The sequence below is a fragment of the Emydura macquarii genome, unplaced genomic scaffold, assembly GCF_026122565.2.
Source record: "Emydura macquarii macquarii isolate MOO-44397 ecotype Brisbane River unplaced genomic scaffold, CSIRO-AGI_Emac_v2 contig_1343, whole genome shotgun sequence".
Taxonomy (NCBI): domain Eukaryota; kingdom Metazoa; phylum Chordata; order Testudines; family Chelidae; genus Emydura; species Emydura macquarii.
In genome coordinates, this window is record NW_027131480.1 from 229,328 (window position 1) to 242,842 (window position 13,515).

General features: G+C 43.7%; 1 long non-coding RNA gene across 1 annotated transcript; it reads left to right on the forward strand.

Annotated features, from left to right (window-relative positions):
• The first annotated feature begins 7,057 nt into the window (after window positions 1–7,057).
• LOC137154948 (uncharacterized) lies at window positions 7,058–13,070 on the forward strand. The gene is made up of 3 exons (XR_010920304.1): window positions 7,058–7,316; window positions 12,214–12,312; window positions 12,941–13,070. It is a non-coding gene; the product is annotated as an uncharacterized lncRNA (long non-coding RNA).
• Window positions 13,071–13,515: the final 445 nt, after the last annotated feature.

Here is a 13,515-nt window from a genome sequence, read left to right on the forward strand (position 1 = left end):
CACATCTTTCTTAAAGTGTGGCACCCAGAATTGGGCACAGTACTCCAGCTGAGACCACACCAGTGCTGAACAGAGCAGGGCAATTGCTTCCCATGTCTTAAATAGGATTCCGCTTAATCATAGAATCATAGAACATTAGAGTTGGAAGGACCTCAGGAGGTATCTAGTCCAACCCCCTGCTCAAAGCAGGACTAACCTCTGCTATATCATCCCAACCAGGGCTTTGTCAAGCTGCAGCTTAAAAACCTCTAAGGATGGAGATTCCACCACCTCCCTAGGTAACCCATTCCAATGCTTCACCACCCTCCTAGTGAAAAACTTTTTCCTAATATCCAACCTAGACCTCCCCCCCTGCAACTTGAGACCGTTGCTCCTTGTTCTGTCATCTGCCACCACTGAGAACAGCCTAGCCCCATCCTCCCTGGAACCCCCTTTCAGGTAGTTAAAAGCTGCTATCAAATCCCCCCTCACTCTTCTCTTTTGCAGACTAAACAAGCCCAGTTCCCTCAGCCTCTCCTCATAATGGACCCCATAATGATATTAGCCTTTTTTGCAACATCACCACATTATTGATTCAGTCAGTTTGTGATCTCCTATACCCCCCAGATCCTCTTTAGCCAGACTACTACCTTGCCAGTTATTCCCATTTTATAATTGTTTATTTGATTTTTCCTTCCTAAATTTTGTACTTTGCACTTGTCATTATTGAATTTCATCTTGTTGATTTCCGACCAATTCTCCAATTTGTCAAGGTCGTTGTGAATTCTAATCCTGTCCTCCAAAGTGCTAGCAACCCCTCCCATCTTCATATCATCAGTAAACTTTATAAGCATACTCTTCATTCCATCAATCAAGTCATTAATTAAAATGTTGAACAATACCAGGACTGACCCTTGTGGGATCCCACTAGATACACCCTCCCAGAACAATTGATAACTATCCTCTGAGTGCTGCTTTTCAACCAATACTGCACCCACACATTCTCCTGAGCACAGTCATCCAGAGCAATGACTAAGCTTAAAATTTATACAAAGAATGATCCAAACCACACAAACTTTCAAACTGAACTGTATATACAAATAACAGTAGAAACGCTGCTGAAAATGATAGTAACACTATATGTTACTAAGAGGGTAAAATAGTTGGCGTTAATTGATGGTAATATTTACAGATGGACTTGGATGATTTTTCTTGCCATAACAAGGGTTCTACATACACCCATATAAATGTAGAGCTGGAAGGGACCTCAAGGGGTCAGCTAGTCCAGCCCCCTGTGCTGAGGCAGGATTAAGTATACTTAGACCTTTCCTGACAGTGCTTATCTAACCTGTTCATAAAAACCTCCAGTGACAGGGATTCCACAGCCTCCCCAGGTAACCTGTTGCATTACACAGGCAAAGAAGAAAGATAATAAATGTGCCACAGATCATTGAACGCTCCTTAAATTGAGGCGATGAAACTCAGTAGTAAGGTTCATAAACTGTGGCTCTATCAGTCATGACAGCAGTGCATGAGAAGCCACACAGTAATCACTACCTCACACCAACAGGCCTGTCCCTGCCTGCACTGAGCTCAGTTCAAATCCTAGGTTGGTTTAACTAGAGACAGCTTCTTTTCTGGTTGTTCCAGAGTCCTGATGAGTCTTCTGGAGAGAATAGTAAACAAGACATTACACCCAGCTTCACTCCTTAAGTTCCAGGCATGTCGTGTTGTGCGTGTCTTAAAATCCGCAAGAGAGTTGGTGAAAAGTCAGCACAATTTGTACAAAATATTCCACTCAAATCTTTCACCATCTTGTATCAAGATTTCAAACACTTGCAAGTAGTTTTCCTGCCTGACACTGCAAAAATGCTTGGTGCTGTGGTATGGTAGCAACCACACCATTGGTTATGGCTTGCGAAATGCAGGAAAGACCCACGAGAGCTAGCAGTGTACAGCAGCCTTGCGGTTGCAGCTCAGGTACTTCCTAGATACTATCGCCACTGCTTAGCATACAGTGGAGAGGGCGGGTTTCACAATCAGAGGTGAATGATAAGAGTTTGTCATATTTCTTGTATTTTCTAAACTTGAGGTTGTGATTTCCTGAGTGCCTGTGGCTGGGAGTGTCTAATGATTCATAGCCACTGAGAACAAGCAACTGAGCTTGTGTTTTTTTTTTCTAAAACAAATATTAATGCTGGTGGAAAGTGCAGATGATAGCCCTGGAAGCTGATGTCCTCTGTTTCCAGAATAGCTGCAACCCAGAGGGCAGTAGCACAACCTGCTTCCCTGTGCCCAACACCCATATGGACACTGTTCCATCGCTCTGCTAACGCTAACCTCATTCTTGACCCAGAGGGATCATCTCCAAAGGAGACAGAGCTCCATGCTATGGTACATTCCAGTGTTGACCCCTCTGTTGAGAGAGTGAGGGGAGTCAATTAATATTTATCTGGTAGTGATTTTTGTGATGTAAACACCATCCTTCTCAGAGCAAGACTGGGATACACCAACTTACTTCATAAAGGCCTCTGACAGTCAACACATGGGACCAGCTTTTGGTCATTAACACTGGAGCTGTAGAGGAACCAATGACCTAGGAGAGCCAGACCCTCACCTGATGTAGATCAACATAGCTCACTGAAATCAAGAGTTACACCAATTTTAGCTAAGAGTCTGGCCCTGAGTATATGAAAACAGTCTCATGACACTGTATGGTTGTTTCAGTTGTCTCCTAAGATGGTCATACAGTTGGACTGATCAAAGAAGAAAACACTGTCTGGAATGATTATAGTTATTGACCAAAATTCAGAATGTCCCAACCTTTGATTCTTTGAGTTTAAATTAGCACTATGTTTTCTTTCCCAAAGGGGAAATATTTGAAACACACTTTTTCCCCTGATTGTGCCTTTAATAAAGTTGTTTGTTTAAGGAACTTTCTTGGTAAAAATATTCAGTTGTAGATTTTCAAAAGTGCCAGTCACAGTTCATGGCCATAGCACCTGTATCTTCCTTCTGTGGTCCAGAGAGGTCACCCACTCTAGACTCCCAGCTCCCCAGCCACCTCTCTTAGACAGAGACCCCCATCTCTCTCCCTGCTGACTGGGTTTTTTCCAGGCCGCACAGTTCCCTGCCTACATTCTGTTATTTCCAGCAAGCCAGACAGCCTGTGTGGCCAACATCCGTGGTTTGCTTTTTCTTCAGAAGCTAGAAACAGCATAATTTCTGACAGTTATAAGTAACCACACAGCCCTGTGTAAGTAAACACATTTATCCTTAAGTAAAAGCATTGCAGACAAAACATTAAAAACCATACAAGAACCTACATGTGTGCTAATAAACTTACCAGAAATCATCCCAACTCCAACAAGGTCTCTGGATTGGAGTCCTTCAAATCCCACTCAGTCTTTTTTTCCCCGTGGTTACAAGTTTGTAACAGGTTTTTGCTCAGAAGAAGAGCAACCAGGCATTTTCCCCTTTACACAGTTTCAGCCTTTAATCTTCAGCCTCCAGGAACAGGTAATCAGCACACAATGGTTCCCTCCTCAGGGCATAACTTCACAAGGCTGGGTTTTTGCCTAAGAAAGCTTGTATTCTCCTCCCCTTAGAGATGCCCAGGCAAATTATTTGACACTGGGCAAACATCCATTCTTATGTAGTCCTTTGAAATTCATCACACTTCTCAGGGCTCACAGTGATACATAAACTCTGCATTAAATACGATGGATTCCAAAGATAGTTAAACTTGATTTATTAAGGTTTTTCAAGGATATTGCAGGAATTTGCCCTGTCACAGTGCCTGTGTGACTTTTCAATATTAATGGGGTTTATACTCCTAAATCATTCAGGTCCAGATTTTTAAAGGAATTAAGGAGTTACTCTGCTCAGCACTGCAACATCTAACGGTTTTAGGAGTTAGACAGTACACTGCTGAACAAGGGCAAAACCTAAATACCTTTAAAAATCTGGGCTTCAGGCACTTTTGAACATCCCACTCTAAAATCAGTAGTTAGGCACCCAAGGAAAAGTGGTCTGATTTTCAGAGGTGCTGAATTACCTCTAACTCCCATTCACTTCAGTGGGATGGGTAAGTGCTGATCACGTTTACTTAGGTGCCTATAGATTTAAGGGCATACCTTTAGGCAAGTACAGTTAAAATGTTTGGCCCTGGCTTTTTATCAGAAAACGTATAAACATAAAAAAATCCAATCAAATCTGTGTGTTGAAAAGCAAAGAAAATAAAATGAAATGCTCAGTCTGGCGCCTTAATTACATGTCAGGCCAACGGACAATGACTTGTTACTATTTCATTTCCTCCACTTTATGCTGTTCCTCGTGCTACTGTATATTGTGCAGTCAGTTGAGACACACTCTCTCTACTCTGTGTCTTAATCAATGGGGAAGCAGCAGCCTGTTTCCTGTTAGCCACGAGCTAGATCCTCAGCTGGTATTTGCTCCAACTTCTGGTTAAGCCAGCTTTCTACCCTCTGTCCACTGCCAGCAAGACACAAAGAGGCTGGTGAGGTGAAAAAATGTCTGGCCTTCAGGTCCTACCTGCCCATTTGGCAAATTCTTCTTTTATGGTCATGCTGTATCTCAAATCTCTATGTTCCTAACAACTGAGATGATTAAACTCAGTGTTTTAAGATCTAACTTGCTTCCACGATAAAAGCTGTTTGTTTCTATTGTGCACTGATATCAGTGTTAATGTTTATAATGCTTTTAAACTTATTGGGGGGAAAACAAAACAAATCCCACGTTAGGGCCAGATTCTCAGTTACCCTGAGACTGGTTTATATCACTCTAGCAGCACAAAGGTGCCTTAAAGTAGATGGAAATTTCAGCCACACGCACTTTAAGGTCACTTTACACTGCCTGAGTGGTGTAAGGTGGCCTTAGTGTAAATGAGAATGAGGCCCATCACTGTTAGCAATTCAGATTGTGAAACCCATGTGCAATCTTTTCCTGATCCACGTGTTGTCACACTTAGTTCATTTCACAATGGCGTAAGTCACATAGGATACCCGAATGTCAGACATCCAGACGTCATTATGTGCGTTTTGGCGTGCACAGAAAAGTTGTCTGTGTCTCAGCAGAATGTGAAGGTGACACAGAATCATGACAAATAGGGGCTGAAAAGACCCCTGGGTCATCCAGTCTAATCTTTCCTCCAGTATCTCTCACAGGACTATGCCCTTTTGCAGTCCCACATCTAATCCAAACTCTCTGGAATCTCCCTGCATCGTTGGGTACTTAGCCACCTCCCCACGGGAGTCTGTTTCCTTGTTTCAGTTGCTCTGGCTGTTACACACTTTGCCTGGATATTGTTTGGCCACACTAGGGCAATTAATAATAGCCCTGGCTCAGAGCTGCACAGACCTAGCAGGATCAGTGGGAATCACTATGGCCCAGAGAAATACAATGCCAGCTGGATCTCTCTGGGGCAGCGGGTAAGACATCTGCTGCTCTGTCTTCTAGGAGGGTGACGCATGCCCTGCCTTGCAAAGTTAGCCAGCTCCATCCCTCCTCTCCTGCCCCCTTTGGAGATCCTTGACCCAGGAAGTTCTAGAAGGGCGCAGTCAGTGCACTGAGAAGAGTGCAGGATCTACAACGGTCCCTGGCCCTTACGGAGTGTACGGAGCGGAAGAATTTTGTGACCCGGGGGGCAGCGTAAGTGGCAACGGCTGGGCCTGAGGCAGTATTGGCGAGGCCTGAGTTAGCATAAGTAATAATAGTTAGGCTCCATGAGCAAAGGTAGGCCTCTCAAGCAAAGCGAGGTGCCTCATGATCTGGGCATAAACTCAGGAAATATGTTAACCACACCATGGCTTAGATATGAGCTTGAAATAGAGCAGCTAAAGACGAACACAAGTAACCACAGCTTAGAGCGGATTGGTCCCTAGCTAAGTGCCAATAGCAGAGAGAATAACAAGTGTTAGGGCCCCATTCCCCAGGTGGATTGAGACATAACCAATGAGCTTATTGCTAGAAGTGGGGGGAAGAAGTATATTGGGACCCCCGGGTGCTGCCCAGCCCCGAAGCTCTCCGCAGACCTGTAGAGGATCCAGCGGGTGTTGCGTGGCAGGTTTGCTCCCTGGTTGCAGTCCGCTGACAGGGGGGTGATGGGCTTCCCCTCCCTTATTGTGGTAAGCGCCTGATTTATATCCCCAGCAGCTGAGTGTTGTAATGATAGCCTAAGATTTGTAACTTTCACGGTTTGAGTGCTGCTTAAATAAACTAACAGTGTAAGGTACTTCCTCGTCCGGCTGCTCTTTCCTCGCTAACTGGGATATCAATCCACGAGACCCTCCGTCTCGGCAGACCACATGGAGGAGACGTAAAAGCCAATACACGTTACACCCTCCCTTTGCCTTCTTGTGCGACTTCAAAATCTGTCCATTTGCCTGAACTTGTCCTTGTGCCATAAACTATCCTCCTAGGCCTAGGCAAGCAAGAATCCAGGAATTTTAATAAAGCTGAAGTCTCACGTCTCAAAGCACAAAGAAGCGATTCCCAGGAATTGGCCCCTATCCCTGCAGCACTCCTTGCTCTTTCTGATCTGAGGAGATACAAACCAGGTGCCAGATGCTCAGATGGTGTAGATCGGACTAGAAGACACTAATTTATAGCAACCAAGGATCTGTGCCTAGGTAGATGGATTTAGGGCTTCTGCATGGTCACCCAGATATCTAACGTCGAGCACTGGACTCCACCTCTGGAGCACTCTCGGCACGCAGTGGCAAGAGACAAGGGCTGAGAATTGATCCCAAGTCTGCTGTGGGACAGTGCAGAGTGCTCTCTGCAGCTCGTAGCAACAGAACATGACCATGATGCTGTGAGAAGCCCATGTTCATCCCTATCTGTCAGTCTTCCACCTGGAGCTCTCCAGAAACTAGTTGCCTCTTTAAATACCAAACCACAGAAATTACACGGATAGGGCTCTGTTTTCTTCTGACGTTGCAAAGAGAAATAAGAGGAGGGCAGATGGGCCAGAAGGGAGGCAGAGGAAGAAAGTGAGGGGAACAATTCCTCAGTCAAAAGGGAACTTTTCTTTCTTTCGTAACCTTTTAGAGGAAGTTCTGGGCTACTCTGCTCTGGTATCCGGGCTGGCTCATTTGCATCTACCAGTGCAATAAAGAGGAGCCCGCTTTAAAAAGCCAGATCTTGTTCCTCATTCAACACCTGCAGAATCTCAAGAGTGCTATAACTTTTTAACTTGAAATATAAGCGTCTCTCTTCACCAGCTATGACAGAGGAAATAACATATGCAGATCTGGAATTTAATAAATCTAATGCACTGGAAAAGATCCCAAAGCCTGCCGCTACTAAGGAAAAAGGTACAATCTCTATGGGGCTTTTTTAGTTATTTGCTTAAATTAGCTGGGCTGGGAAGTGCTCTCAACCTAATCTTAAGCAGTGTGGGTCAAATTCACACCTCAATTACTCTTGGTAGAACCACTCCAGGGGTGAGTTTGTCCTGTTTTATTGTCATTATTAATTAACAGAAGTGCAGAAACATGCACAGTGCTGTTCAAAACATGGGGGGAGATGTTGTCCCTCCCATGATGATTTTATTATGTAGAGACCTGATCCTGCAAACACCAACTACTGAGAGTAGTACTTACTAGCATGAGTAGTCCTGCTGACTTGCCTGGACTGCCGATGGAAATGAGCAGTATGCCATGTAGTGAGTGTTTGTGGGATCAGGCTCCAGAGTAGAACTGGACAGTCTAGAGGATATATTGTGCCATCACTTCTTAAGAAATTCCATGTGGATTTTCACTGAAATTCACTAAATTAGGATCTTAAAGTTGCCAAACTCTGGTCCCTAGAAGAAAGAAAATATTTTTTCTCTTTTGTGTTTCACCTGCTTCAGGTCGCTTCTTTCTCATGGGAAGTCATAACATTTGGTGACAAACGATAACTCGCTTTCATGGTGTGGAGTGTTTGTGCGGTCTCCATGTGAGAGGGTTAACATAGCCAGAGAAGAGGGAAATGCTTGAAAGAGACTAAAGTCCCTTTAAAAAACAAACAAACAAGGAGACATTAGTAAATGCATGAAAAACCCCACTAAACCCCACTTCATGGAGCCTTTTCCTGAAACAATGCATGAGAGATTATTTAAATAAAAAACACTCACAGGACTTTTGTTTGCTCTGGCTCCCTGAGCAATTCAGGCTACAGATCATTCACCCCAGGGGAAACTCACAATCCCGAATCATTCAAACTGAAACCCACTATCCCTTTTTTTGCTTAGCTGTCAGAGAACAAAAAGCTGGATGTCTTCAGCCTTCAGCTTGGGGATGTAGCTCGGTACGGAAGATGATAGGGTTTTTTCTCTTTACATTCAGATAAATGCCAGATGATTTTGCAGCTTCACCATCTTTAGGACATAGCATTCACCAGATGGCATCAGTGGTATAGGCCCTGATTCCTGGCTCAGGCAGAAAAGCACATAGCATAGTTCAGGAGGGGTCTGTGCAAAAGTGGTTGCAAGCCACCTTTGTGCTATCCCCGATCCTGGGTGAGTTGTGCACTAGGCCAGTCCGCTGGTATAAATAAAAGCCATGTGGAGGCTGCTCGACTTGTTGCAGATACAAGTGACCATAAATGACCATTACAGCAGCAGAGGCCACCAGAGTTCAGGGAATTCCCAGCTATGTAATCTTTTCCAGAGCCACCTCGACCGCAGGTAGTAGCAGACCTACTACACGGGCATGATCCTCCTGGGTCAGCTATGCCACTTTGTCCCAGAGGTGCTGTGCGTGGGGTCATAGCACAATAAAGGATCTGGGCCATTTCAAGTGTTGTAAAATGCTCAGAACCTAGACTGAAAGAGAAAGAGAAAAAGAAAGAAAAAAAGAAAGAAATGGTGCTTCTGACACTGACCATATTCAAAGGTTTCAGAAGACAATATAATCGTCTGGCGCCAAGCACATGTTGTAGTCCGGCACCCAGGTCGTTCAGTGCTCTCTGGACACACACTGATTGCAGCCAGCTCCTTGCAGTATCTTTTGAGGAGGGCACTACAACACTTTTTACTAGTGGCTGGGTGCTGGGTCTATTCCCTCATTCCTGACCCAGCCTCCTCTGAGATTTAAAGTGAGCTATCTTCTCTTCGGAGTGCCAAGAAAGGCAGTCTCCACCAACACCTAATATAATCGGTTCCAGGAGCTTCATTCTGTTCTGTCTTCCCAGAAGTCTAGTTACACTGAATTCAATGGTGTTAATCCTGATTTGCATGAGTGCATGTTGGAGGAGAGGCAGAGCCATAAATATCTGCAATAAAAGCAGTGTTTATTTTGCCTCTGGTAGAGAGGAAGGAGAAAAATCACAAAGCAAACATAAGGAGCCAGATCCTCAGCTGTGCAGACGCTCCATTCATTGCAGCTAAGGGAGAGTAAATAAAAGGGAGTTTAAGCCACTTTTGCTGATCCTGAGGCCTGGGGGCAGCTTTGTGATGGAGCTTAACCCCTATCATCTGCAAGGTGTGGGAAAGAACCCCAATTAATCAGCTCCACACCTGGGGCTGATTAACTCCTGGGCAGAAAAGGCAGATCTAGGATTGATAAATAGACTGCGGGAGCTCACTCTGGAGAAGTGACTGTAAAAGAAGTAGGGTGGGCAGGAGTCCTTGGTTAAGGTTTAAAAGACAGGGTACAATGGAAGAAAAACAGTACAGGAGCAGGCTAGGTTCTTGCAAGGGAAGCCCTGTGCTAATGTCAATAAGAGAAGTTGAGAGGGGCAGAAGGGCTATTAGTGTAAAAGGATCTAATTGAAGATGTTTCTGCTACCCTGGAAGGGGAGTGAACTTTTCTGGATGTGGGCAGAGAACCAAGCCACAGGAACTCCAGATGGGTGAAGGAGAAGACATTGGCTGGGACAGGCCATTGGAGCCAAAAAAGTAGCCACTAGAGAGGGTATGAGGGACACATTTTTCTGCAATGCTGTATCAGGGGTCTGCTAGAGATGGAGACACCCGCTTACAGGCTGCCTTATCCCTTAGCATAATTCAGAGCTGCCTCAGGCCTGCTTTAAATTATGCCTGGGTGCAAAAGAGGTCATCACTGGAGTGCAGGGCACTCTTGCCGTGTCCCTTTCCTCAGCCCTGACTTAGACACCTGCTATACGTTACGGCCGGGTGGCACAGAGCTGGCTACTGCAGCTAGGGATTTCCCTATCATGGGGATTCCCATGTAGATGCTTTCTGCCTACCATGCATTGTCAGACCAGCACAAAGCATGCAGACCAGAGGGGAGCGGGGCAGGGACAGGACCTGGCTCAATAAGGACACTAGAAATACATCTAGACTAAAAACACATGTGGAGTTAATTATATGGGACATTTGACTAATCAAGATGAAAACTGTTACATTTCAGAAAATCCTTTTGTTTCTTCCCACTACAGCATGCTGCCTCCCTTCATAGGGCCAGGCTCTCCCTGGGAGCATGTGGGTCATGGGTCTCTCTAAATTACATAAACATCCATTTGGGAGGCCTGTTTACAAGACTGGATACACCCCCATTTTATTTTGAATTGGAGATGGGAACTAACCTGGCTTTGACTGGGTTTTCACTCTGTGCTCCATCCACTTGTGCAAAGTGTTAATAATAAACTGGAGACCTAGTTACTGTCCCATCTACACTCCGAACTGGATTTTATTTGGTTGGGGAGTTAACTGACTTGTAGCTACAGCTTGTCAAAACCTCATGTCATTCCCTGGACTTCAATGGAATCATTCCAATTTACATCAGCTGAGGATTTGTTTCAAGTGCATAATATCCAATCAAAGAGTTCATAAAATTGTGTTCTAACAGCTTGTTTCTCTCCAAAATGGCTTGACCCCTCTTTCCCTTTGTGATCTCTGGATAAACTTCCTCTTCTGGGAGCTGGAGATATTAGCAAGTGAAAAATCTTTATCATTGCTGTTTTCTTTGTTTCCTAGCTGTTATCAGATAGCATAATTAAAGGATCACATTAAACTCACTACAGCAAATTTAAAAATACAACTCATACAAGGCAGCAAAATATCAACCATCACTGTGTTGTACTATTCCACAGGAATGGAAATAAAACCTTCTTGACCACAGTTGATCATTTATTCTCTGAAGCATCAGGATTGTAATTTTACTCTAGCTAGTCTAACAACAGATTTCCATATGCATTTTTAATCCTTTTTTCCCAGCATTTTAAGACAATTCTGCTCTCATTTTCTATCCTTTTGTTCTGTCTTCATGTTATTTATGTCTAAATCGGAATGTAAAATATTTTACCATTACAAAGATTGTCATTTAAGAAGAACAAAGACCATTTAAGGGGGACTGGCTGATGGCTGGAGAGAGAAGGGAGATGATATCAGAGAAATGGGTGGTAAGCTGATGGTGAGGGAACACATGCCATTGCTGAAGGAGAAGGAGGCAAATGGGGTGTCTTGGGGAGTCTAACCCTTCTTTTTATAGTCCTGTCCCCTTTTGGGAAGATTTTCCATCTGGGAGCGCGGCAAGGGGCAGTGTGTGTGGACGGGAATGCCATGCTGTTTCTTAGATAAAATGTAGCCTTTTTGTCCCTGTCCACTTTCCTGGCAAAGAATGGCCATTTATCAAGTAATGGTTCATCAGCCTTGTTTACACCTGGCTGAGGTGTCAGCTTGCCCTTTGTCTCGAAGGAATTGGTTTGGTCAGTCCTCAGACTTCCTTGGAAAACATGCTTTTAGTCATGATCTTACCTGATGTTTATAACTTATATATGATGCTGCTATGTGCATTTTGCCATGATATTATTGATGAGCAAATTATGAGTTTTAAAACGATATCTCACAAGGCATACCTTGTACAAATATTATTACAATAGTGTGTAGGGTGCAAACACAGGAATACATTCTGTCACAATGATTTATATTAATTACTGTCAAGTTCCCCTTTATCCCATTTATGTGTGTGTGTGTGTATAATATTTCACAACTGACTTCACTTGTCTTCTCTAAACCAGTTTGGGGTTTTTTTGTAATTTTTTTAAACAAGCACAGCCTTCCTTCTCAATGTGAGATGGTGGCTTTCAGGGCAGCTAGTAAAGTATTGTCAAAAGATTCCCAATCATCATTTACACTTTTCAGATTAAATTCTGCCTCTCACTTGATTTGGCTCATTAATTGTTTTCAGCTCTGTGAAATTGGCCTTGTTAAAGCACCAAGTATATATATTACTGATCTGGACTTTATTCTGCTATTTCTGCCAGAGCTCCCTGCTTCATCCCCCACATGGCGTCTGGCTGCTCTGACTTTCCTCACGCTGTGCTTGGCATTGCTGGTCGGGCTGTTAGCCCTGGGGATTGTGTGTAAGTATCAGTCATTATTTATTCCTTAATTAGCTGCTTGTAGAAGATGCCAGATTGAGATCCATCCCTTCTAGTGTGAAGCTGATGATTTAATTGTTGCAAAGGTACAGAACTGGCCGTGGTGATGTGAGCGTCCCAGACACACACACACCCATTACTGCACTTTATCTTGGCTCTGCTCCAGAGGTATTACTGCTGCCAGTGACAATCTCCGTAGCCCATTCACTCCTTGGCATGTCTCTTAAATTGCCAAAGGCGAGCCCTCCTGTGCCTGTCATGGTGGTAGTTGTTGCGATGTGAAACCTGTCCCATTAGGAACTGTAGCAATGTCAACTAGTTCATTTCACACTGAACACTTCTCAGGTCTTTTGGTGCATACTGACCTGCACTGGATACAAATTGGTGCCAAACAAAGGCTTTGTACCCCATTAACAAGCCAGCTCACTTTATATTGGTTTTAGTAGAAAAAATTACACTAAACCTCTAATATTATTGCTAGGCATTACCAGGTGAAGTAAGCCACAACATTTAAACCAGATGAATTGAATCACCAGAATTAAGAGGACAAAGACAGGAATAATTCTGATTTATAAATGATCAGAATGGAAAATGCTTTTGTGAATTTCAGTTTTTCAGGTTTCCAACGACTTCCAGGAACAGATTGGAAATCTCAGGAGGACCCAGGAAACTCTGCAAACAAATTTCTCAAAAAGACTGAAAGACATGGAAGATAATTTGTGTCTGAAAGGAGAGGAAAAGAATAATAATGATGGTAAATAGGATTGTTCTGCAAATGGACTCTGGTCCTTTATTCCAGAATAGATATATGTTGGGCAAAGTTGTACAATTTCCTTCATCTACTTCCCATAGCACCCTTATTCAATTAAAGTGAATGCAGTGAGTGGACAGGTAAGATACAAGGGAATTCCTCATTCATGATCCATTCACTCTTTTTCTTCTGTGTTGTAATTACTAAGAAAGCAAATAATCAATGCTAATTATTGTGGTGCTTTTGTGATGTGGACACCTGCCTCCTAGTAACTGGACTTTTACTAACTAACTAACTGATTTCACATGGGCCATAGAACAGCATCAGATAGTAACTGTTCACTAGAGATGTTGCTTAGTGGTCCTCAGAACAGTGTGGGGGATTAGGGTTCAATTTTCATTCAGTGCCTCTGGGACAGGGATAGGATGATGAAT